The sequence below is a fragment of the Adiantum capillus-veneris genome, chromosome 10 (genome assembly GCF_014529385.1).
Source record: "Adiantum capillus-veneris isolate H3 chromosome 10, ASM1452938v2, whole genome shotgun sequence".
Classification (NCBI taxonomy): domain Eukaryota; kingdom Viridiplantae; phylum Streptophyta; class Polypodiopsida; order Polypodiales; family Pteridaceae; genus Adiantum; species Adiantum capillus-veneris.
In genome coordinates this window covers 55,817,966-55,826,026 of record NC_140940.1, presented here as the reverse complement: position 1 = coordinate 55,826,026, position 8,061 = coordinate 55,817,966, and the positions used below count along the sequence as shown (strand labels likewise).

Sequence of the window (8,061 nt, the reverse complement as noted above, 5' to 3'; positions counted from 1 at the left end):
GAGAGAGAGAGAGAGAGAGAGAGAGAGAGAGAGAGAGAGAGAGAGAGAGAGAGAGAGAGAGAGAGAGAGAGACTTTCACTGCTTAAGATTTTAAATACTCACGTTGCCTCACTATTTCGCTGGCGAAATACACATTGCCTCTCTATTTCGCTGGCGAAATACCTGATTACCCTGATTACCTGATTACACACCTGATTACCTGATTACACATTGCCTCTCTATTTCGCTGGCGAAATACCTGGAAACAAACATAACCACCCTTAAACGTAAAGCTTTCCTCACACACATACAGTAATTGTCTTGTCGTATGTAATTGTCTTGTTGTATGTACACTGGAGTGTCTCTTATAAACACATGAGATGGCATGACTTGTTTGCACAAAGTTTGCGGTAAAAGTATGTGGTTTGTAGCTTGACTTTGTATATATTCTAACTTCACTTTGTTGGTCAATAGAATGACACGTGCAGGTGGCCAAAAAAAGGCAAAGCGGGTTGCTGGTTCAAGTTCTCAGCCAAAGTCTAAGAAGGCAACAAAATGTTCCGAGAATGAGCCACAAGAAGTGGAAGAGGTGACTCCTATGGAGCTTGAGGGTGAGATACAAGAAGTGGAGCATATTGTTCAGGATGCTGATCATGAGCTTCAGATTGTGGATGATGATCTTGAGCAAGAAATTGATGAGCATGTGCCTGCTATCATTGACAAACCATTGGGATCCGATATCTTAAAAGCTCTTACAATACATAGGGGTAAGGCAGTTCCTGAAGTACCCTTGTGTCGTTGTTTAATTAACACCAGGGTTCGAGAGTTGAGACCGGACCTCTCAGATCTAAAAATATCTTTTATCCACGAAGGGTATGTTCCCATCAAAGGTCTGTTTATTCTATCTCTACATCTACCTGATGGCACAACTAAACTAGTGGATGCCGAGATCCAATCCACATGGGACAAGCATTGGGTGGCTATCAATGAGGAATTTGAGAGAGAGATTGTGGAAGACCCAGTTTGGTCATGTTTATCCGGAAAGATGTTTTTTGTTTGGGAAGGCAATCATAGAACTGCATCTTGGATGGAAGCAATTAAGGAAGTATGGTCAAGAGATAAAGAAAGACATGTTAGAATCAGAGCCGAGTTTATTGATCCCGAGCCAAAACATGAAGTCAAACTCTTGGCCGCTCTTCAGAGATTCAATCTGTAAGTTCTACTTTGTTTTATAAAGTAATATGTGAATCCTTTGAATCCTTTTGTTCTATTTTATATTTGTTAATTCTTTTGGCAGAATGAATGAGAATGCCATTGTTTTCACAAGCTTACGGGACTATTTGCAATACACAAGCACTCTTTGCTCTTGTGATGTGGATGATTTTATGGAGGATTTTACACCTGTAGAAAAAATGGCTATTGAAAGAGCACGTGTGAAAGAGGCTTCGGGAGGTCGTAAAGTTTGGTATCCTCTTACGCAATCCTTGCTTGCTCGGATGGTTTTCTCTGTGAGTGTGTCTACAACTTCATTTGATAAGCATGTAACATCAAAATCTTTTTATTGTGTTCCAATATATTTGCTCTTAACCTCTTAGGCAAACTACAAAAAGAACATGGACAAAGACGAGAAGAAGATCCCAAGTGGTCTCCCTAAAGAAGAGCGCGAGCACAAACTCATGTTGATAAGAAAAGCTGTGACCAAAACTTTTGTGCGAAAGATTCATAGAGTGAGTTTTTTACGGGACTACTTTGCAATGCTTTTGTGTTGATAACATTTGTAGTACTCTTTTATTAATTGAAGTTAATCTCGTACTTGCAGATGTTGTGTATCATCAATCCAAGCTTGGGAAAGACTTGGTTTGATGTGCTTTGGGGATTGCCAATGTTTGATGGCTCTCGGAAAATCACATTGGATAAACTATATCAAATTTCAATTGCAGCATGCTCTCATGAGAAGAAGATTTCTATGCTTGCTTTGCTTGGTGCATATGATAATTTGAAAAGCTCTTATGGTATTCTTGGAGGTGACCATGAGTACATAAGATGGTGTGCAAAAGAGGTATGGATGGAGCAGCTTTTGACTGACGCCTCTAGAATGCTTTCTCAAGTGGTGGAGAAAAATATTGGAGGAGAGCAATTGACTTTGCCAGAGCATCCGACATTGGGCGAGTACTTCAATGATATTCTATTTCGGTATAGAGATACCCTTTTTGAGCCTCTTTCAAAGGAAATGACCGTGGCTAGTCCAGCCATAAAGCAAGTTGATCTACCAAATGCAGCTCGAAGAGTTGTTTACAGGTATCTAAATTGATCTCTTTTTTAATGTTATGTGGTACTTTGGGAGACCTTGTCTAATTTCAAGTTTAACAATCTATTGTGAAGGTTTCTTCTATCATTGTTGAGTAGCAAGAAGATAAACACTCTCCCTCATATTTGTAAAGCATGGCCAATGCTTTCACCTCCATCATTTTGCATGTATACTTCTACTATTTTCCGAGAGGATAGAAAGTCCTCGGGTGTATTTCTTCTTAGTGATTGGGAGAGAAAGCATTGTCCATGGTGGGTTGATATGAAAAAAGGATGTTGTATTGAGGAGGAAAATGAGGCATTTGAAAGGCATCAAAAAGGAGAGTGCAGATCTGACTCAGGATCAATTGGAAATATGAATGAAGATACATTGAGGCTGGTGCAAGAACAACAAAGAAATATTTTAGAAGTTGAGAAACTCCAATTGGAAAATCTCCCTGCAAAGACAGGTCGACCAAAGATTACTGTTGCTGACACACAAGGTAAAGAGCATGATCTTGCATGCATATTTTTTGTTTTTCATTGCATAATAGTTTAAAATTTGATCATGCTTTGTTTTGTAATACTTGAAGGGAATGAGTGTGTTGATGTCAATATTACACATGTTGAGAAAAGAAAGAAGAGCGTCACCAATGACATGATATACTTGCCAATTCAATCTTTCTCTCGACTCTCTCATTGTGCATCTAAGGAGAGTGTGGCAGTTCTTGAATCTGACTACATCATCTTGGGTAAAGACATACTTGCGGGGAAGTTTGGTGGGGAATTTGAAAAGATACGATCATTTTTTTAAAAAGCTGGTGGTGAGAGAAGGCAACGACACAAGAAGACTTGCGCTTGGAGTGTTGATTTATGTGTTGTTGACTTACCAACTGGATCAATGGTTCCAGGTAATGTTCTTTTTTTTAGGAAGTACTAAATTGCAAAGTTGATTAATATTAGTATGCTTTCTTGACGTGTTTCTTAATTGTAGGATACGAGACTATGCCTTCTTGGGATGATATCTCTGATGATCATGTACTCTACTCATTGGGCATTGCGGCAGCTTGTATGGATGACGGTGGATGGACTCTTGTTTTGTTCTCCACATCCTCTCTCCCCATTGTTGAGCGTATGGTCTCAAAAGTTCGGATGGAGGTTCATCTTCGATGGCTGGCTGAGACTACAGAGCCATATGCTTATGCAGGAAAGAGTGATTTTGTGGTGAAGGTAAGTCTCAATAAGAATTACATAATGTAACATGATCAATTGATATTTGATGTATTATATATTAAATGATATTTATTTTTTTAAATTTTTTTAGGAGAATGCATTTCATGTGCTTCTTTTAAAAAGACCTGGCTGCACACCATTGCTTCATGTTGAAGAAGGCAATGCAATAGGAAAAGAGCTCCAACAAAGTTTGGACTCTTATATTCTTAAACATTTTCTTCCATCATCACAACGCTCCAAACAAGCAGGCAATCTTGGAAGTTGGCGAGGAGGAATTGAGAAAAGTCTTGTTTTCATGCTCATGTTTGTGGAGTTTCTAACTGCGTCAAATAGCACTGTCTTGGAGCTTGGATCAGGGACAGGACCAATTTTGAGAGCATGTCTACATACAGGAAGGTGCTATCTTGGAATGGAGAATGACCATTCTATTATTGAGAATCATCTTCGACCTTTGATAGCTTCTCACTTTGTGGATGTGGGAGCCTCCTCCTCATACATACCAGTAGAGGATGATGATATAGAGATCTTTGACTTTCAAGTGCCCACAGATTGGTAAGGTTTTATCAAAAACTCATTGAAGTCTTCTTAATAATTCTTTATATGGTTGAGATATAACCTTAGAAATAGGTCTTTGCCATGTTATGCTGCAGATATGGCAAGCTTCATGTGCCAAAGAGATGACCATTTTGATCGGCCATTGGTGGAGAAGTGAAGGACACGATCGATTTTTATTGATGACCTTGCTTTGCATTGTGATGATGCTACGAGTAGCGAAGATTTATAGCTCTATGTTTTGTATTGATAATATCTTGGTATTAGACATTATGGTTTGATTTGACATTATATTTTTGTATTATGCGTCAAATTTGGACATATTGCCGCATTATGGGTTTCAGCTTGTTGGATGTATTATTTATGAACATGGCTGGAAAACAACAATTTGGAGAGAATAGTAGAGAAATGAGAGTCTAATGGATCTTCAGGCATTGGAGACTAATGGATCTTCAGGCATCGGAGACGCCTAAAGATCCATGATACGCCTGACGATCCATCATGCAGTAAATTTTAAAGAGTAGAGCATTAAAGCTGAACTGTAAAAAACGATGAATCTTGGTATTATTCAAATAGTCTTTTGTGACAAATTAGATGCAATTCGGGTCCCTTTTAAGTGTGCTCAAGCAATGCCTATCCATGTGCACTAATAAACCAGTTGTCAAATTTAGCCGACGAATAGAGCAAGAAGCTGCCTGATTTGTCTCAAAGTGGAATACGTATCTTGCTTGTTCAAGCATTTCAATATGGGGAAGAGAAAAATTAGTTCTTCATGGTCTCCATATGTGAAATTTTTGCCGAGATGATGGTCTCAAAGAGGAAAGGGCAAAAATGGTCAAGTACTCATCTTGTACACACACATAAAAAAAAATTGCTATCGTACAATAAGAAACTAAAGTGATGCAGTGTATGTAGCAGAAACCTTTGGGACGTCGTCTGAATGAAAAAAGTGTCAAGGAGATCCACCTTTCTTGCACAGAAATCATTAGTATACACATTGTTACGATTGGCCTTCTGTGTCAACAACAACGGTAACAAATGATGGGGTTCAACGTTGAAGAAAGAGCGGAATGATAGCATTGACCAGTTGTTTTCAGACAAATGTGCATGCCTCTTGAAAATATACCCACTTTCATTGCCATTCAATCGAACACTTCTTGGATTTTGCTACACATCTTGTTGGACCTTAGGTTTCTCTTGAAAATGCACAAAACAAAGGTGTAATTGGTTGAAATGGAGAACACGACTCCGTGTGTAGAAGCCTGTTATCACTCCCGTGTGCAAAAACCTATCGAACCTTATCCTGGAAGTTTATTATCTCTTCAGCAGTTGAGCATAATACTTAGACGTTTAATTGAGCCTTTTGATTACCCATAAAAACCTGAACACTGACTTGGCAAAGCCGCAAAGCCATCGCTCAGGTGTTACCAAGACACAAGGACACGACGAGGTGGCATCAAGGGTTCTTATCATACCTTCGGATATCAACTGTTGATATCTATCGACAAAAGTAATGGGTGCAAACTGCCCCAAACGTAGCCTCTTCAATTCAAAAGAAAAGAGCTTTGCTGCCCACTATATTTAACATCATCAACAGAACTTGTTTAGGCATAAACCTGCATTGACTCAGGAAGAGGTTCTTTAAGATATTTATATACAAGACAGTCCGAGAGAGTTACCATTGATCACACAAGAGACCCCAAAGAGAGAACAAATATCACCTCTAGAAAGAATGCAGTTAAAGTGTTTTACAAGCATCGGCATTGCACACATGCTTTGTTGCCAGCGAATAACTGGCACCGCTATGGGCTTAACACTTGCATGTTCGATGCACCGCTATGGGATTAACACTAGAATGGGCTTGTTGAGCTCTTTTAACATGCCTGCCAGTTCAAACATATGTTAGTTCAAACGTCATAGTTTCCTCTCCTAACATCTGTATTTCTAATAGAAATATATAACTAGACAACATGATTATTTCAAAGCTCGTTATTTCCCGCTTGGGTTTTTTAGCTCGTTGAACTAACACACCCATTGTAGCAACAAGCAAGGTCCTTCTCCTCCTCCTAGTTTTCTTTGCTCAACCATGGCCAACTCTACTTCGCAAAGACGGCCAAAGGATGAGGTCACAGCAGTTGCATGTCACAACACTAGAGGTGTAGATGATGAGTGGGTGCCACAAGAGTTCACCAAAGATGCTTGGGTATACATGCAACCATCTGCTATTGGCCCTCATCGTGTGCGGAATCATGCAAAATTGGATCTTCATTGAAAAGGAAAGCTCCTTGGCTTCAAGAACCGCAAAGACAAGGGGACCGTAGCCATTGTGCAACATGTTTTCTCAATGTCAACCATGCACTTGCAACAACCACCTCGATTTCCAACACATTGTAAGTACATGTTTTGAGAATACAAAGCTAGGTGTGAAATCACAGTGTAATGTTATTATGGATTCATACTTAACATTTGTCATGCATTTATAGTCATATTTCCATCCACGTTGGTGGAGGAGCAGCCACTACATAGTCTCTCCGGCACATTCAATGCTATACATGCGGATATTGGAGCAATAATGTTCCCACATCTTTGCCCAACCAAACTGGTTCAAAGAAGGATTTTCTTCTATTCTCACTCCTATATTGTCCCTACTTCTACACAAGCGTTTGGAACGCTTGAACCCATCAAAGTAACTTCCTTATTAAGTATGGAGTGGCCGGTCCCAGATTTGTGGTTGGTAGCATCTTTCAAGAAAAAGATGATAATGGATGTCCGAAACTCTTTGAAATACTCTAAAGCTTCTAGGTCTGTGGGCTTGAGTTGGTGTTTGCCTATTCATTGTTTTGTGCACATTTTTAAAGAGTTTGGATTTGTGGAGACTACCACAATGCTTGTATGTAAAGATGCGCATTATGAGGAATTAGGAAGGCTTTTAGAAGAGGACTGGGGTTTTGTGGAGGGCATGCACAACGGGGACCGGTATTGTTGTAAGGTTGGAGCTTCAGGTATTGGAATGTGCTATTTGAAATCCCGCACCTCCTTGTACATACGATTTCACTATGATCGTTGGATGTGCAAGCTTGGAGTGTGGACTACCTTACAGAGTGTAGACGGCGCTATTGCAAGCTTTGACATTGCAGTGAAGATGCCCAACGATGCTTTGGAGGCAGTCCAAGTGAACAAGCATTGGACTCTCAGTAATGTTCGAGAACATTTGGTTATTATGGGTTTTGAGGCCCTTCAACAAGCACAATTTCGTTTACAAGGTCACAAGGTGAGAATCCTTCCACCACATTTTCAATACATCATGGTTTGTCGATCATTGGATGCTTATTGTAATGAATGTCCGCAGATTGGGAAGAGAATGGAAGACAAATTGAAGGTCGAGGAGGACTGGGGGATAGATGGAACTATGCTATCGATCTTATAACTTTGTAACTCTTGCAATTTTCATATTGATCCCCGCTGTAATCAACATGATTTGCTTCGGCAAATCATGCCTTTGAATATAATTTTTTGCATTGGGATGAGAAATCATTTTTTGGTGAAAGTGCCTTTTTTTTAATGTCTTAAAAAAAGGGTCCATTATAAAAGGGGGGCCACCTAACTCATTCACTATTTTCACTTTTGCAACTCTTGAGCTCCTCCGCTCTCTATCTACACCCCAGGCTAGACATGGATGCTGCCACAGCCTCTGCATCTACACCCGCATCCACCCCTTTGTCACGCTTCATCCTCTTCCTCAAGGACACCAAATACAAAGGGAAGTTGGACCTCCACACCTTTTTTACTCGTCTCCCTGACCTTGATGCCATAGTTGCCCTTCACATGGATGCATTTGAGGAGATTTTTGCATTCATGGAGGATCACATCATAAAATATTCTGTATCTATCCCCCCACATGCAGGGATCTGGGTGCCTTGCGATCTTTTGCGCTATATACACAAAGGTGACGCCCATTCTCCAAGCGGTTGCAACGATTCCAAGAAATTGCAACCGATGCAGGCCATTACT

At 40.0% G+C, this 8,061-nt stretch overlaps 1 pseudogene; it reads left to right on the top strand.

The window, feature by feature from the left end:
- The first annotated feature begins 454 nt into the window (after positions 1-454).
- Positions 455-4,282, top strand: LOC147448884 (uncharacterized; annotated as a pseudogene).
- The last annotated feature ends 3,779 nt before the right edge of the window (positions 4,283-8,061 follow it).